At 46.9% G+C, this 18,747-nt stretch overlaps 1 long non-coding RNA gene across 1 annotated transcript; it reads left to right on the top strand.

The window, feature by feature from the left end:
* The first annotated feature begins 10,271 nt into the window (after nucleotides 1-10,271).
* Nucleotides 10,272-18,257, top strand: LOC119969298. Its single transcript, XR_005461327.1, has 5 exons — nucleotides 10,272-10,376; nucleotides 10,474-10,548; nucleotides 10,629-10,834; nucleotides 14,699-16,149; nucleotides 18,220-18,257. It is a non-coding gene; the product is annotated as an uncharacterized LOC119969298 (long non-coding RNA).
* The last annotated feature ends 490 nt before the right edge of the window (nucleotides 18,258-18,747 follow it).

Below are 18,747 nucleotides of genomic sequence, written 5' to 3'. Positions count from 1 at the left end.
TTAGGACCTCGCCCATTTCCTCTGGCTCAACACATAGATTCCCCCTACTGTCCTTAAGTGGTCCAATCCTTTCCCTGGCCATCCTCTTTCTTTTTACATATGAAGAAAAAGCTTTGGAATTCACCTTAATCATACTTGTCAAGGACTTTTCATGACCCTCCTAGCCCTCCTCATTTCCCGCTTAAGTACCTTCCTATTTACTTTATATTCCTCAAGGATTTTGATTGTTCCCACCCTTCTAGACTTTTTCTTTTTGACGAGGTTCACAATATCCCTCTTTATTCAAGGCTCCCTAAACTTCCCATAATTATCCTTCGATAAAGCAGATACATGAAGGACATCTGGGGATCGAAAAATGTAAACGGAAAACTTGTGACTGTTTGCTGGCCAGGTATAAACTAGGATATTGACAGGATGGTTAGTTGTTGTGACACATGCCAGGCGTATCGTTGCAAGCAAACAAGAGAACCTATGCAAATATCTGAGTTACCTACAACACCATGGCAGAAAGTAGCTATTGATCTCTATCACCTCTGACGGAAAGATTATTTAATGATCATAGACTATTTTTCAAACTATCCCGAAATGGCTCTACTGTCAAGCATAATGTCTAGCAGTGTAATACTGCATACCAAGTCAATTTATGCTAGACACAGAATTCCGCAAGTCGCCATGAGTGACAATGGTCCATGCTTTAGCTGCAAAGAGTGGCAACACTTCGCAGTGACGTATGATTTCAATCATGTCACGTTGAGTCCGTTGTACCCACAAGCCAATGGAAAAGCCGAAAAAGTTGTATATTGTGAAGCAATTGTTGAAGAAAGCAATGGACAGCTGATCTGATCCCTATCTCGCAGTATTGAGTTACAGAGCATCATCATTGTCACACAGTAGATCGTCAGCAGAGTTACTCATGAATAGAAGGTTGAATACCACACTTCCATACTTGGCAATGAAGGAGGAGGATGCAAAACATTAAAGCAAAACAAAAGAAGTTATATGATAGAGTATCTAGAACTGTATCACCTCTGAGTAGTGATGACATTGTGAGAGTAGAAGATTCAGGCAATTGGTTGAGAAGTAGCACCTCATTCCTACAATGTACAGGCAGAAGATGGGTTGGTTTTAAGAAGAAATCATCACGCACTCTTGAAAACCAGAGAAGACTTTAACAACAATGTGATGGATGACGAATCTACGTCAGAATCAGCGCAAACTAGTGTCAGATAGTTCAGCAGTTCCTGAGCATGAGTATGTCACGGAGAACATTGAATCTACAATTTCTGAGCAGCAAGGTCAAACTTTGAGAAGATCAACCAGAGTCAGAAGAAAACCTGATTGACTAAATTTGTAGATTTGGACTATTTGTACACACTATGCTTGCTGTATATATATATTTACACACACACATTGTAAATATAAATATATATGTACATATATTTGTTAAACCAGTTTTATAAATTAAAAAAAATACTGTTAGACTCGTAGGCTAATGATATCACATGTAAATATACTGATGATAAAATATTAATTTATTCTTTCAAAGAAAAGGGGATGTTGTGATATAATGGTTGTGTTGTAATGCACTGACTGACCATTAGGAGTCTGACGAGTATATAAGTGAATGTCAGAGTGAGGTTTAATTTACCCACAGTTAATGTTAATAAATTATTTATAGCTTTAGCTACAAGTATTCTTGTAATATAAATCAGGCCACTCGTCAAGAACAATACAAGAACCACCGACACAATGAGTCCAAAAAGGATTGTGAGCTCAACTTGATTGGCTGTATAATTGGAGGGAGCCTCTGTGATTGGTTGTCCTATTCAGAATGGAACCCTGTGATTTGCACTGATTAAGTAGACTTTGCTTCCTTTAGAGGCACTGTTTACATGGTCTCTTTCCTGTATGGCACTGTTTAAACAGACTCTGTTTCCTTTAGGGTACTGTTTAAATTATTATTTTTTCAATGAAGGGAACTGTTCAACTCACTGTTTAGATTAGTACACTGATTAACCAACTGTAGAGCACTTTTTAAATAAAAGGCAGTTGGATACTGTTGAAACAGACTGGTTACTGTAGGGCACTGTCAAATAAACATTGTTTACTGCAGGACAATGTTTAAGTAAACTGATTAATATAGGGCACTGTCTGCCACCCACGTTAGCACAGGCCTCAATCTCGCTGATACCTAAGAAAGACAAAGACCCAATGGAATGTGGGTCATACAGACCCATATCTCTGCTGAACGCAGACGCCAAAATACTGGCCAAAATCCTAGCCAAAAGGCTAGAAGACTGTGTACCTGAGGTGGTCACAGAGGACCAGACGGGCTTCGTCAAAGGTAGACAGCTTACCGCAAACATCAGGCGCCTGTTGAATGTGATAATGACCCCCTCCGGGGAGAGAACACAAGAGGTGATCGTCTCCCTGGACGCAGAAAAGGCCTTCGACAGAGTCGAATGGAAATACCTCATAGAGGTACTGGAGCGGTTCGGGCTTGGAACAGGGTTCACCGCTTGGGTAAAGCTCCCATACAATGCTCCCATGGCGAGTGTACGGACCAACAATACCAACTCCCAATACTTCCAGCTGCACAGGGGCACCAGACAAGGATGCCCACTGTCCCCGCTGCTGTTCGCACTAGCAATCGAACCGCTAGCAATCGCACTCAGGGCAGCAAAAAATTGGAGGGGGATCCGAAGGGGAGGTAGAGAGCACAGAGTCTCACTCTATGCGGATGATCTACTCCTCTATATCTCGGACCCACAAAGCAGCATGGACGGAATCATTGCGCTCCTGAAAGAGTTTGGAGCCTTCTCGGGCTACAAACTCAACATGAGCAAAAATGAGATCTTCCCAGTACACCCGCAAGGGGGGGGGGGGGGGGGGGGGCAGCACTAAAGGGGCTGCCGTTCAAACAAGCCCAACACAAATTCCGCTACCTGGGATCCAAATAGCCCATGACTGGAAAGGGATCCACAAATGGAACCTCACCAGCCTGACGGAGGAAGTTAAAAAGGACCTGCAAAGATGGAACACACTCCCGCTCTCCTTCGCGGGGAGAGTCCAGACGATCAAAATGAACGTACTGCCCAGGTTCAGCTTCCTGTTTACATCCATTCCGATCTACATCCCCAAGGCCTTTTTCAAAGCGCTGGACAAACTTATCATGGCGTTCGTATGGGGGGGTAAAAATGCTAGGATCCCAAAGAAGGTCCTACAAAAAACAAAATCCAGGGGGGGGCTAGCCCTCCCGAATCTACAATTCTACCACTGGGCGGCAACAGCCGAGCGAGTAAGGGGATGGATCCAGGAGCCAGAGGCTGAGTGGGTGCGTGCGGAGGAGGCCTCCTGCATGGGGACCTCCCTCCGGGCCCTCGCCACGGCAGCACTCCCATCCCCACCCAAAAAACACTCCAGCAGCCCAGTGGTGACAGCCACCCTCCAATCCTGGAACCAACTGCGGCAGCAATTTGGCCTGACCAAAATGTCGGACAAGGCTCCCATCTGCAACAACCATAGGTTCACACCAGCACTGACTGACGCCACCTTCAAAAGGTGGAGGCAGGATGGGGGGACACTGACAGTCAGGGACCTATACACGGACGACAGGATCGCAACACTGGACGAACTGACAGAGAAATTTCGGCTAGCTGGGGGGAACGAGCTACGGTACCTGCAGCTCAAAAACTTCCTACGAAAGGAGACAAGGACGTACCCACAACCGCCACGACAGACACTACTGGAAGACCTACTGGACGCAAGTATCCTAGAGAAAGGGAACTGTAGCGACATGTATGACCGACTGGTAGAAAGGGACGACACCGTACTGGACGCAACAAGAAGGAAATGGGAGGACAACCTAGGGATGGAGATAGAGTGGGGACTCTGGAGCGAAGCACTGCATAGGGTCAACTCCACCTCCACGTGCGCAAGGCTCAGCCTGACGCAACTAAAAGTGGTACATAGAGCACACTTAACGAGAAACCGTATGAGCAGGTTCTTCCCGGAGGTGGAGGACAGATGTGAACGGTGCCAAAGAGGCCCGGCCAACCACGCCCACATGTTCTGGTCTTGCCCCAGACTTGTGGATTACTGGACAGCCTTCTTCGAGGCTATGTCCAAAGTGGTGGGGGTGAGGGTGGAGCCATGCCCGATAGTGGCGGTCTTCGGGGTTTCAGACCAGCCAGATCTATTCCTGGTGAGGAGGGTGGACGCCCTTGCCTTTGCCTCCCTGATCGCCTGCCATAGAATCCTGTTTGGCTGGCGGTCAGCAGCACCGCCCAGAGCTGCAGACTGGCTGTCCGACCTCTCGGAATCTCTCCAAATGGAGAAAATCAAATTCGCCATCCGAGGGTCAGACGACGGCTTCCATAGAATGTGGGAGCCATTCATGCAACTGTTCCGGGACCTGTTTGTGGCCAACGTACAAAAGGAAGAATAGCCGGGTGGCCAAGAATCAGGGGAAAATGGACGGGAATCGGGGGAAGGTAGCCGGTGGGGGGGGGGGGGGGGGGGGGGTTACGGGTTCGTTATGGGGGTTTGATGGCAAGCTAAGGCCCAAAACCAAACTATAAATAAATGCCTATAAACATGTGCCTCAGCCATATTGGGGAATGTAAAATATGTATGCTGGCTAAAGGGGGCGGCCACAATTGTTGATATAAAGATGCTTACCTGTAAATATACATGTTAAATTTTTGTGTTTTCTTTTTTTTTCTCTCTAATAATTTGTAACTTGTCATATATAAAACATGAAAACTCAATAAAAAACATTTATAAAAAAAAATATAGGGCACTGTTTTAAGTGCAGTAGCACACTGTTTAAAAGAACGTTTGCACTCAAGCTCTATTTAAACAGACTGTTTAACACAATGCACTGTTTAAATAGACAGTTACTACTAGCGTCCCGAATCTTAATAAAGGAAACTACAATGGTATGAGGTACGGGTTGGCTATGATGGATTGGGAAACTTTACTTAAAGGAATAATGGTGGATAAGCAATGGTAAACATTCATGGGTGAATTGCAACAATTGTTCATTCCTATCTGGTGCAAAAATAAAACAACAGACGTGTGGATTGGGAGCAATTTGGAATTCAGCAAAGGACCACAATGGGAATTATTAAGAAATGTTAACTGAAGTAAGCTTGCAGCACGGTAGCATTGTGGATAGCACAAATGCTTAACAGCTCCAGGGTCCCAGGTTCGATTCCGGCTTGGGTCACTGTCTGTGCGGAGTCTGCATGTTCTCCCCGTGTGTGCGTGGGTTTCCTCCGGGTGCTCCGGTTTCCTCCCACAGTCCAAAGATGTGCAGGTTAGGTGGATTGGCCATGATAAATTGCCCTTAGTGTCCAAAATTGCCCTTAGTGTCCAAAATTGCCCTTAGTGTTGGGTGGGGTTACTGGGTTATGGGGATAGGGTGGAGGTGTTGACCTCGGGTCGGGTGCTCTTTCCAAGAGCCGGTGCAGACTCAATGGGCTGAATTGCCTCCTTCTGCACTGTAAATTCTATGAAATCTATAGGTATATGAAGAGAAAGAGATTGATGAAGATAATGAGGGGCACAGGAAGCCTGGATAAAAAGCAGCCAATCCCCTTATAGTAATAATAATCTTTATTGTCACAAGTAGGCTTACATTAACACTGCAATGAAGTTACCGTGAAAAGCCCCTAGAAGCCACATTCCGGCACCTGTTCGGGTACGGAGGGAGAATTCAGAATATCCAAATGACCTAACAGCACATCTTTCAGGACTGGTGGGAGGAAACTGGAGCACCCAGAGGGAACCCACGCAGACATAGGGACAACGTGCAGACTCCGCACAGACAATGACCCAAACTGGAAATTGAACCTGGAATACTGGCGCTGTGAAGTGACAGTGCTACCCATTGTACTACCCTTAGTTGAAAGGTCAAGAACAAGGGGACAGAATTTTAAAGTGAAAGGCAGGAGGTTTACAAGGGATTTGAGGAATTTATTTTTCACCCAGAGGGCGGTGGGAATCCGGAATGCACTGCCTGGGAAGGTAGTTGAGGCAGGAAACCTCACAATCTTTAAAAAGTACTCGGATGAGCACTTGAAATGTCATAACATTCAAGGCTGTAGGCCAAGTGCCGGGAGGTGGGATTAGTGTATATTAGAGCAGGTTTTTTGTTGGTGCATGCTTGAAGGGCCAAAGGACCTCTTCTGTAATGTATGATTCCATGAGGTCAGAAACAGAGGAAATTATAATGGGAAACAAATAAATGGTTGACCAACTAAAGATATTCTTTTGTTCTGTCTTCACAAATGAGGACACACGTAACGTACCAGAAATGTTCTGGAGCCCAGGGTTTAGTGAGGAGGAGGAGGAACTGAAGGAAATTAGTGTTAGTAGGCAACTGGTATTGGTGAAATTGATGTGATTGAAGGCTGATAAATCCAAAAGCCTGATTATCTATATCCCAGGTTACTTAAGGAAATGGCCTGAGAAATAATGAATGCATTGGTGGTCAGCTATCAAGATTCTATAGACTCTGGAACAGTTCCTAGAGATTGTAAAGTAGCTAATGTAACTTCATTATTTTAAAAGGGGGATAGAGAGCAAACAGGGAATTATACACCAGTAAGCCTGATATCGGTAATGGAGTCCATTATCAAAGATTTAATAGTGGAGCATTTGGAAAACAGTGACAGGATTGGATAGAGTCAGCATGGATTTATGAAAGGGAACTCATGCTTAACAAATCTACTGGAAATATTTGAGGATGTAATTAGTAGAGTTGATGAGGTGGAGCCAGTGGTTTATTTGGACTTTCAGGAGGATTTTGACAAAGTCCCGTTTAAGAGATTAGCACGTGAAATTAAGGTGCAGGGGATTGGGGATAATGTATTGAGATGGATAGAAAACTGGTTGGCAGACAGGAAGCAAAAAGTAGAAATGAACAGGTCTTTTACCAAGTGGCAGGCAGTGACTAGTGGTATATCGCAGGGATCGGTACTCGGACCCAAGCTATTCACAATATATATTAATGATTTAGATGAGAGAACTAAATGTAATATCACCAAATTTGCAGATGACACCATGCTGGGTTGGAGGGTGAGCTGGAAGGAGGATGCAGAGATCCTTCAGTGTGATTTGGACAGGTTGAGTGAGTGGGCAAATGCATGGCAGATGCAGTATCATTTGGAGATATGTGAGGTTATCCACTTTGGTAGCAAAAACTGGAATGCAGATTATTATTTTTTTTTTAATATAATTTTTATTGGAATTTTTTACAGAAAATATAAAACGTAACGACAAACAATGAAATGCAACAAAATAACCCATAATAACTGTATCACCCCCAGACCGTATCGACGCATGTATCCCATCCCCCACCCCCCCCCAACCCCAATGAACAATAGAAGAACTTAAAAATAAATTTAAATTAAATAAACAAACATAGTCATCGTCCGCCCCCCCCCCCCCCCAACACCTTTTCCCTCCCCCTTTCCCCCCACCCCCCCGGGTTGCTGCTGCTACTGTCCCCGTACCCTATCGTTGAGCCAGAAAGTCGAGAAAAGGTTGCCACCGCCTAAAGAACCCTTGTACCAACCCTCTCAGGGCGAATTTGATCTTCTCTAGCTTAATGAAACCCGCCATGTAATTGATCCAGGTCTCCACGCTTGGGGGCCTCGCATCCTTCCATTGTAGCAAGATCCTTCGCCGGGCTACTAGGGACGCAAAGGCCAGCACACCGGCCTCTTTCGCCTCCTGCACTCCCGGATCCACCCCAACCCCTAAAATCGCGAGTCCCCATCCTGGCTTGACCCTGGATCCCACCACCCTCGACACCGTCCTCGCCACCCCCTTCCAGAACTCCTCCAGTGCCGGGCATGCCCAGAACATATGGGCATGGTTCGCTGGACTCCCCGAGCACCTGACACACCTGTCTTCACCCCCAAAGAACCTACTCATCCTCGTCCCAGTCATGTGGGCCCGGTGCAGCACCTTGAATTGGATGAGGCTAAGCCGCGCACACGAGGAGGAAGAATTAACCCTCTCCAGGGCATCAGCCCATGTCCCGTCTTCGATCTGTTCTCCCAGTTCCCCCTCCCACTTAGCTTTCAGCTCCTCTACTGATGCCTCCTCCGCCTCCTGCATAACCTTGTAGATATCAGATATCTTCCCCTCTCCGACCCAGACCCCGGAAAGCACCCTGTCACTCACCCCCCTCGCGGGAAGTGAAGGGAATCCCTCCACCTGCCGCCTAGCAAATGTCTTTACCTGCAGATACCTGAACATGTTCCCCGGGGGGAGCCCAAATTTCTCCTCCAACTCCCCCAGGCTCGCAAACCTCCCATCAATAAACAGGTCCCTCAGCTGTCTGATGCCCGCCCTGTACCAACCCTGAAATCCCCCATCAATGTTCCCCGGGACGAACCTATGGTTCCCCCTTAACGGAGCCTCCATCGAGCCCCCCACTTCTCCCCTATGTCGCCTCCACTGCCCCCAAATCTTGAGGGTAGCCGCCACTACCGGACTCGTGGTATACCTCGTAGGAGGGAGCGGCCACGGCGCCGTTACCAGGGCCCCCAGGCCCTGTATCTCCACAGGACGCCCTCTCCATCTGTTTCCATGCTGCCCCCTCCCCCTCCATTACCCACTTGCGCACCATCGACACATTGGCCGCCCAATAATACCCCGAGAGATTGGGTAACGCCAGCCCCCCCCATCTCTACCCCGCTCCAAGAAGACCCTCTTCCCCTCGGGGTCCCATGCGCCCAAACAAAGCTCATGATGCTGCTAGTCACCCTTCTAAAAAAGGCCCTAGGGATAAAGATGGGCAAACACTGAAAAAGGAACAAGAACCTCGGGAGAACTGTCATTTTGACGGACTGCACTCTACCCGCCAACGATAGCGGCACCATGTCCCACCTTTTAAATCCCAACTCCTGGCCACCTGCACCCCCAGGTATCTGAAACTCTTCACTGCCCTCTTAAACGGGAGTCTCCCAATTCCCTCCTCCTGATCACCCAGGTGTACTACAAATACCTCACTCTTGCCTAAATTTAACTTATAGCCCCCAAATTCGAGAAGCCCCCAAATTCCGCTAACAGCTCCATGTGCAGATTATTATCTGAATGACTATAAATTGAGAGAGGGGAATGTGCAACAAGACCCGGGTGTGTTCGTACATCAGTCACCGAAGGTAAGCATGCAGATGCAGTAGATGGTAAAGAAGGCAAATGGTGTGTTAGCATTCAAAGAGAGAGTGTTCGAGTACAGGATCAGGGATGTCTTGGTGCAATTATACCTTGGTGAGGCTGCACCTGGAGTATTGTGTACAGTTTTGGTCTCCTTATCTAAGGAAAGATGTTGTTGCTGTAAGGAGAGTGCAGAGAAGATGTTCCACACTGATTCCTGGGTTGGTGTTACTGACGTATGACGAGTGATTGAGTCGGTTAGGATTGTATTTGCTGGAGATAAGACGAGTGAGGCGGAGGATCTCATAGAAACGTATAAACCTCTAACCAGGCTAGACAGGGTAGATGCAAGAAGGATGTTCCTGATGGTGGGGGTGTCCAGAAGCAGGGGTCACAGTCTGAGGATACGGGGTAGACCTTTTAGGACTGAGATGAAGAGAAATTTCTTCATCTAAGTGTTCTGAGTCTGTGGAATTTGGGACCACGGAAAGTAGTTGAGGCCAAAACATTGTATGTTTTCAAGAAGAATTTAGATGTAACTCTTGGGGTTAAAGAGGTCAAATGATATGGGGGAAAGTGAGGAGTTGCTGAGTGGATGATCAGCCATGATCATAATGAATGGGGGAGCAGGCTCAAAGGGCCGAATGGCCTCCTCCTGCTCCTATTTCCCATGAGCCCTGACTTCCATGCCACCATTACACTTCCAGGACAGTATCTCTCACCTGGTGCTGTACAGGTTTCGCTCTGTGCATTATCGGAGGCACTAAAAGCAGAGATGGTTTGAGGGGATTGCTTTAATGTTAATTAATGTGGGTCCCAGTGCTGACCAAGCAGGTGAGAGGGTATTCAGGTGACAGGTAGGAGAGGGAAAGCTTAGGTGACGGGCAGGAGAGAAAAAGGTCAGGTGATAGGTGGGAGAGGGACAGTCAGGTGAGTGCAGTCCTTATATGGGCTCTCGACACTGGAGCTACATCATCACTCCACATTATGATGGAGGAGGGGATGTCACATGACATCACAGTGACAACCACGGCAACCCAGAGTGAAGTTGTTTTCACCAGTCGTTGAAGCCCAGTTGTTGAAAAACTCTCGACAAATAAGGAGCAAGTTTGTTTAATGCTTACCAAAATCTTCAACATCTGTGGAGATCCAAATCATTTATTAACACCACTCAGTTTATAACCACTTCAGGATCTGTGGACGTAAATCAATTGTTTCTGAATAATTTTTGAAATTGAATCAAATCTGTGGACATTGAAAACTGTTTTCTTATTGTTACTCTGTTCTTAAATTGCACAGATTTGAACCAGACAGTTAGTTCTTCTTCCCAATATCAGCACAAAGTCATCAGGAGACAAAATGTGACCTCAAGCTGTGAGTAAATGAAATAATTAATTCTTGTATTAAAATTACACCAAGAATTGGAATATTTTAACATTGAGATTGTCCATCAGATTCAACAGGAAATAGTCACAATAAATAAAACAAAGACAAGGAAAATGGGGCTGAAGAGCGAGGAATACATCCCTGCTCTCCCGTTTCCATAGGAACACATGCAGGCCGACATCCGGGGGGAACCCCGGGTAATCCTGGAGTGATGGAAATTAGTCATTAACCCAGAGTTAAACATCTCCACGTCACATCCTCTCAGTCGCAGCTGGTGAGTATCAATCCTTTAATCACCTTGAATCAGAAGGTATCTATAAGATATTGTTGGAAGAAATGAGAGGAGGTATACAGCGACCAATGTACAACAATGGACGGTCCATGGAAAATTAGCATAATTTTTAAAAATCCATTGGAATTTAGGGTGGAAAGCAGGAAAAGGGAACAAAGAGTATTTATCTGAGGTATGGGGTAAATTAGGGAGGCACCAGGCCCTTGTGAGGATTCACATTAACTAGTGGATTGGAAAAATGCTATTCAAAAAGTGAGGGTGGCAGAATGTGGGAAATTACAGACCAGTTAGTTTAACAATCTGTTGTTGGGAAATTGTTAGAATCAATTATCAAGGAAGTAATATCAGAACATTTGGAAAGTCAAAACGCTATCCATCAGAATCAGCATGGTTTTATGAAGGGCATATCATGATTGCCTAATTTGCTGGAGTTCTTCGAAGTTGTAACAAGCCAAGTGGATAATGGAGATCCTGTGGATGTAGTATATCTGAAATTCCGGAAGGCGTTTGATAAGGTGCCACACAAAAGGTTAATTCATAATGTTAATCAACATGGGATTCGGGGTAATTTGTTAGCTTGGATAGAAAGTTGGCTGGCGGACAGAAGGCAGAGAGTTGGGATAAATGGGTCTTTTTCTGGATGGTCAGATGTAACTAGTGGGGTGCCACAGGGTTCGGTCCTTGGGCCCCAGCTATTTGCAATCTATATAAACGACTTATATCAGGGTTAGAAGGTTCTATAGCCAAATTTGCAGACAACACAAAAATAGATGGGATAGTAAGTTGCAATGAGGAAAGAAAAACCTTACAAAGGAACATAGATAGGTTAGGAGAGAGGGTCAAAACTTGGCAGATAGAGTTTAACGTGGATAAGTGTGAGGTCATGCATTTTGGTCGGAAAAATGGGAAGGCAACTTATTATCTAAATGGGAAGAGACTTCAGAGTGCTCCTTTGTAGAGGAATCTGGGAGTCCTCATTCATGAGTCACAGAAAACTAGCATGCAGACTGAAAGGAACCAGCTATTTCTGATAGTTAAAAGGGTTATTGCTTTAGCCATTTTGATGTATACTAAAGCCCAGTTTGAAATCCATTTTAAAATGGATTTCAACATAAGACTTCAAGCATAACCTTAGATTACAAAAACACACAGCTTGCAGTAATAAAAGAACAGAATTTGAAACATCTACAGGCTAGCTAGAAGCAAATGCAACATTTCTACTGAAAAGTTAAATTGACATTATAAACTGTCCATTGTTCTAATGAACATATTTTCAGAAGTTCAAATTAGTTTCGTTACCACAATCTGATCAAGGTTAAAATAAGCACCATGACAACATGAATCTACCATTGTTCAGCCTATGAAAGTATAGCAGTCAGCAGAAAAACCAGCAGAAACCAGAGCTGATTGCATTTGAGACTCATCCAAGCCAATCAGCACGTTGCAGGGGTAGGGACAGATGGAGTCAGACTGATAACATTCTCCTTAAACATAGAGGTCCGGGCAGCCATTTTACATCCAGGATCACTCTATACCTTTTACCTAATTACTCGCTATCTTTATTTCATATTTTCATATTTCCACTCTAACTCTTAAAGTCTGCGCAAGCTGTTTTTGCTTTGAGCATGAAACCATTACGGTATTTTGAAAGTTAAATCTGTTTGTAAACTACTAAGACGATTATATATCTTAAAGTCTTCTGCTGGCAAGTACTTTACTGAGAACATTTGATTTGCAACCACAAGAAGATCTCAAACTCTCAATTATAATCAGTGGACACAATAAAAGATTTAATTTCGCACCCGAGACGTGTAACTTAAATTTATACTGAGTTCAAAGTGTATACGAGACTAGACTTAAACCGCATGGTAGATTTCAACACAGGTACAGCAGATAATAAATAAAGCAAATGGAATTTTGGCATTTATACCTAAAGGAATAGAGTAGAAAGGTAAGAAGGTGTTGTTGCAACTGTACAAGGCACTTGGTGAGACCGCACCTGGAGTATTGTGCTGTCTTGGTCCCCTTATTTGAGGAAAGATGCAGTGGTAATGGAGGCCGTTCAGAGAAGGTTCACTAGATAGATTCCAGAGATGAGGGTTTGAAAAGAGATTGTACAGTTTAGACCTATACTCTCTAGAGTTAAGGGCAGTATGATGGTGCAGTGGTTAGCAACGCTGCCTTATGGTGCCGAGAACCCGGGGTTGATCCCAGCCCCAGATCGCTGTCCATGTGGAGTTTGCACATTCTCCCCGTGTTTGTGTTGGTCTCACACACACACACACACACACCCCCCCCCCCCCCACAACCCAAAGAGATGTACTGGGTAGGTGAATTGGCCATGCTAAATTGACCCGTAATTGGAGAAAAAAAGAATTGGGTGCTGTAAATTTAAAAAATATACATGCCCGAAAGTTTAGAAGAACGAAGGGAGATCAAATTGAGATTTAGAACATAGAACATAGAACAGTACAGCACAGAACAGGCCCTTCGGCCCTCGATGTTGTGACGAGCAATGATCACCCTACTCAAACCAACGTATCCACCCTACACCAGATCTTTAATGTTCTCTGCTCTGTGAAGAACAAGACCTGTTTCTCTCATCGCTCCATGAAGCTTTTCATCCCTGGTACCATTTTGGGTAAATCTCCTTGGCAGGGTTCAGCAGGATAGCTGTAGCATTGTCCAAGATGGCGTGATAGATGTCGTGCAGGAGGGCAGACAGTGACCCCAGAACAAAGCTCAAACCGCAGGCTCACAGCAAAACATTGTCCCCCTGGCAGAATTCCTCTGCAGTTGTTTTCATTATGTTATAAATGATGCTGTTTATCTGGAAAGGGCTGCCTTTTTTCTGTGTAGAATTGATTATTATCATTCTGATTAGTAAAATATGAAGTTCATAAAAACTGAATGTTTAAATGTTCTGAATATATTCGAGTGAGTAAAGCGTGATTGTGAAAGGATGGACACTGGAGACTGTCTGACGGCACAAGGGAGGGTTTGGAATCAGTGGGGAGTCCTAGGGTTGGAAGCAGTATGAGAGGGTTGAGAGGGTTCTACATTCTAACAGGGATTTATTTGAGGAATATCCTGGGCACCGGATCTCTGCATTGAGCATCTCAGGAAAATCCAGCAGATCAAAGATTTTCTACATTTATTCTAGAAGTTACTGGCCTTGAAATGGTGCTGTCATCCACTGAGGTTACATGAGAACTATGAGGTTATGTGCTGCCATCCACCGAGATTACACACATCATTTCCAATCTCAGACACCACTCTAGTAATCTCAGAAACAACATATTCCCCATCACACACATCCATAATCTCACGCACCACTCCTGTTATCTTAGACACAATACCTTCCCTTGACAGGGGTGAAGGTAAATCAGCTTAAGATTGTTTGGAGTTTATATATGTAAATGCATGAGTATAGTAAGGAAACCTGAGGAGGTGATGGCACGCATCATCACATGGGATTATGATCGATCAGCAAAAACAGGGAGGGACTTGGTTCAAAGCAGGAGAGAATTCGGAAGTTAATATTCCCAGCTACAAGATGCAAATATTTCCAACTACAAGGTGCTCAGGAAAGGTATGGCAGCAAAGTGGTCAGGAGTGGAGACCAAATATATCTGCTTACAACATCTACTGGAAAAATAGGGAAAGTGGTGGAGGGGCAGGAGAAAAGGTTATTGCTCAAATAGTGATCGTTGTTTGGAACGCTCCACCAGGTAAGGTTGGAGGAGTTTACCATACACTCGATAGATAGACAGGGGGAGCTGGTTTTCTAGAGATGGCCAATAGTTGAAATGACATTTTTTTTCTGTCCTTATTTCCTGTCTATAGTGAGAATTGCAAGAGCTGAAGAAACCATCGAGAGCACAAAAATGTTCCTGACACCAAGTGAAAAGATGATGGCTCTATTCAAGGAGATGGATGACAATGATGACAGCACTCGATATAAAACATCCCAGACCATATATAGAATGGGCCATTAGTGACCAGAATATCCCCTCCTCACTTGCACTTACTACCTCCAGCAACATGTCAGGCTCCCTGATGATCAGATGACTATTGATCTAAACACCAAAGGAGATGCTCATCAAAGACAATCTCAGCCACATTGGGCCGTCTGTGGAGGAGTCAGTCATCACTTCAGCTTCCCTCAGAATGACTACATTGATAGAACATCAACAAAGCAAGGAAACTGCTTGTAACCTCATAGAGACCATTGCATTAAAGGTGTTTAGAAGAATTGATGGCAGTAAAGATATGAAGAAAGGATCTCCATCCTCCATTTATATGATAAAAACATTAAGGATGCTGTCAGCAGCCAATGTCCATGGCATGGTACCTTTCATGAAGAACACCTTTGGTCGTATGGTTCCTGTACTAATGGAAGTAACATCAGATAACATTAAATCTGTGTCTCTCAGAGCACTAGGGACATTTAGCAAGAAATCCTACTCTATATAGATAATGTGAAGAGCCACAGACAGCCAATGACAAAAGAATCCTTCACCACTGAGATGAACACCCCATGAGCTGCTCTTCAACAAGTGAGAAAGAGGAGTCTCCATTAAATATCAAAGCAGTAGAAGTTCTTGGTGACACCATTGCCCTGATGACAAAAGAGGAAGAATTGCCAAGATTAATTCCTGGAATGCTGCCTCGGTATGTGTGTTAATCTGAACACCTTGCTCTCACCCAGCATCTGTGTCTTACTCTTGTTGCTGCCATCAATACGGGAAGTCAAAGTTTGAGAACACAGGTAGAGGGTCTACTCAGGAACTTGCATGAACAGCTCTGTGTTCCAATTAATTGTGACAAATGGCTTGTGGCAGAGAATCAAAATCAGATCCTTGGCTGTTTCATCATTCCAGCCCAAGGCCATGGCAACTCACTCATGAAATTCCTCCTTCCCCAGCTGGAGATCAATAATTCACAAACGAGACTGGGAACACTAAGTGTCCTCGAACATATTATCAGGGGTGTCCCTCCGCAGCTGGAGAGGATCAAGGTCCAGATTGCGGCTGGTTCGAAATCATTGCTTCAGGACAACGACAATATCAATGTCAAGAAGCTGATTATAGAGGTAAAGTGTCATGGTCAAAGGGAGAGATCTCGATCTAGGAGGAAGATTAATGGTAGAGTTTATCATTGACCTGTGGCTTCTCTGCACAGACTTAGTGACCTCAATGTCACTGGATAACAACGTGGATCAGGTCACCATGGCGAGTTGAGTGCAATATGTGACATCATGCGTGTGGAACCTGTGTTATCAACAGATGTGAATGGTGAGACACATTAATCGATTTATGGCTGGACCTATCAGATGCGGAGCCAGTTCAGGAGTGCTGCCCTTTAACTTGGCAGTGATGTCAAAACACTAAGAGTAAATCAAGGGGTCAATGGTCAGCAGACCCGGGGGTGGCAAATGTTGGTTTAGTGTGCAGAACCAGGGGTTCCGGGCAATCGGCAAAACCAGGGGTGCCAGGTAATTGGTTTGGTGAGCAGAGTCGGATTTCCCAGGGTACGGTTTGGTGAGCGGGGATGGAGGGGCTGTCGGTGTGGGGTTCGGTGAGCAGAACCAGGGGTTACTGGGGTGGGGTATGGTGAGCAGAACCAGGGGTTACCGTGGTGGGGTTTGGTGAGCGGAGCAGGGGTTACCGGGGTGGGGTATGGTGAGCGGAGCAGGGGTTACCGGGGTGGGGTATGGTGAGCGGAGCAGGGGTTACCGGGGTGGGGTATGGTGAGCAGAGCAGGGGTTACTGGGGTGGGGTATGGTGAGCTGAGCAGGGGTTACCGGGGTGGGATATGGTGAGTAGAGCAGGGGTTACCGGGGTGGGGTATGCTGAGCGGAGAGGGGTTACCAGTGTGGCATTTGGTGAGCGGAGCAGGGGTTACTGGGGTGGGGTATGGTGAGCTGAGCAGGGGTTACCGAGGTGGGGTATGGTGAGCGGAGCAGGGGTTACCGGGGTGGGGTATGGTGAGCGGAGCAGGGGTTACCGGGGTGGGGTATGGTGAGCAGAGCAGGGGTTACCGGGGTGGGGTATGGTGAGCTGAGCAGGGGTTACCGGGGTGGGATATGGTGAGTAGAGCAGGGGTTACCGGGGTGGGGTATGCTGAGCGGAGAGGGGTTACCAGTGTGGCGTTTGGTGAGCGGAGCAGGGGTTACTGGGGTGGGGTATGGTGAGCAGAGCAGGGGTTACCGGGGTGGGGTACGGTGAGCTGAGCAGGGGTTACTGGGGTGGGGTATGGTGAGCTGAGCAGGGGTTACCGGGCTGGGGTATGGTGAGCGGAGCAGGGTTACTGGGGTGGGGTATGGTGAGCGGAGCAGGGGTTACTGGGGTGGGTATGGTGAGCGGTACAGGGGTTACCGGGGTGGGGTATGCTGAGCGGAGAGGCGTTACCAGTGTGGCGTTTGGTGAGCGGAGCAGGGGTTACTGGGATGGGGTATGGTGAGCTGAGCAGGGGTTACCGAGGTGGGGTATGGTGAGTAGAGCAGGGGTTACTGGGGTGGGGTATGGTAAGCGGAGCAGGGTTACTGGGGTGGGGTATGGTAAGTGGAGCAGGGGTTACCGGGGTGGGGTATGGTTAGCGGAGCAGGGGTTACCGGGGTGGGGTATGGTGAGCGGAGCAGGTGTTACCGGGGTGGCATTTGGTGAGCAGATCAGGGGTTACCGGGGTGGGGTATGGTGAGTGGAGCAGGGGTTACCGAGGTGGGGTATGGTGAGTGGAGCAGGTGTTACCGGGGTGGCGTTTGGTGAGCAGATCAGGGGTTACCGGGGTGGGGTATGGTGAGTGGAGCAGGTGTTACCGAGGTGGCGTTTGGTGAGCAGATCAGGGGTTACCGGGGTGGGGTATGGTGAGCGGTACAGGGGTTACCGGGGTGGGGTATGCTGAGGGGAGAGGGGTTACCGGGGTGGGGTATGGTCAGCGGAGCAGGGGTTACCTGGGTGGGGTATGGTCAGCGGAGCAGGGGTTACCGGGGTGGGGTATGGTGAGCGGAGCAGGGGTTACCGGGGTGGGGTATGGTGAGCGGAGCAGGGGTTACCGGGGTGGGGTATGGTGAGCGGAGCAGGGGTTACCGGGGTGGGGTATGGTGAGCGGAGCAGGGGATACCGGGGTGGGGTTTGGTGAGAGGCAGATTTTGGGCTTTGACGTAGTGGGCGAGGTGGGTGACCCCTGAGTGGCAGAGGTCGTTGTGGATAGTCTTTAATCGGTTGTCTTGCGTGCTGGCGCATATGCCGCGGGACAGGGCATCTGGGGGCCCGTTGTGCTTCCCAGGCCGATATATGATGTCATAATTATTGGTGGAGAGTTTGATCCTCCACCTCAAGATTTTATTGTTTTTTGTCTTGCAGCTTTGCAAGTTGTCGGACATGAAGGCAACCGATCTCTGGTCGGTGATGAGGGTAAACCTCCTACCTGCGAGGTAGTGCCTCCAGTGCCGTACGGTTTCCACAATGGCTTGAGCTTCTTTTTCGGCTGAGGAGTGTCGAAGTTCCGAAGCGGTGAGGGTTCGGGAGAAGAAGGCTACTGGTCTCCCTGCCTGGTTCAGAGTGGCAGGGAGAGCGACCTCTGAGGTGTCGCTCTCCACCTGAAAGGGGACGGATTCCAGCGAGTTCCATATGCTGGGAGGCAGTTACAGCCTGAAAGTTACATTCCCATGCAAGGGCTTTTAAATCGCGCAGGTAGTCCTCTAGCAACTGTGCGGGGCGTTGGTGGCGGGTAACGAAAATATGCCACGCGTAGACCTCGTTTACAGGCCGCACGTATAATCGGTGGAGCATAGCGAGGGCCTCAGTGTACGAGTCGGTACTGTTGAGTTGCGTAGAGATGTGATGGCTCACCCGTGCGTGCAGTAGGCTGAGTTTCTGCTCATCTGTAGT

The sequence above is a fragment of the Scyliorhinus canicula genome, chromosome 7, assembly GCF_902713615.1.
Source record: "Scyliorhinus canicula chromosome 7, sScyCan1.1, whole genome shotgun sequence".
NCBI lineage: Eukaryota > Metazoa > Chordata > Chondrichthyes > Carcharhiniformes > Scyliorhinidae > Scyliorhinus > Scyliorhinus canicula.
The sequence above is the reverse complement of the archived record's forward strand: the minus strand, read 5'-3'. Positions and strand labels throughout refer to the sequence as shown.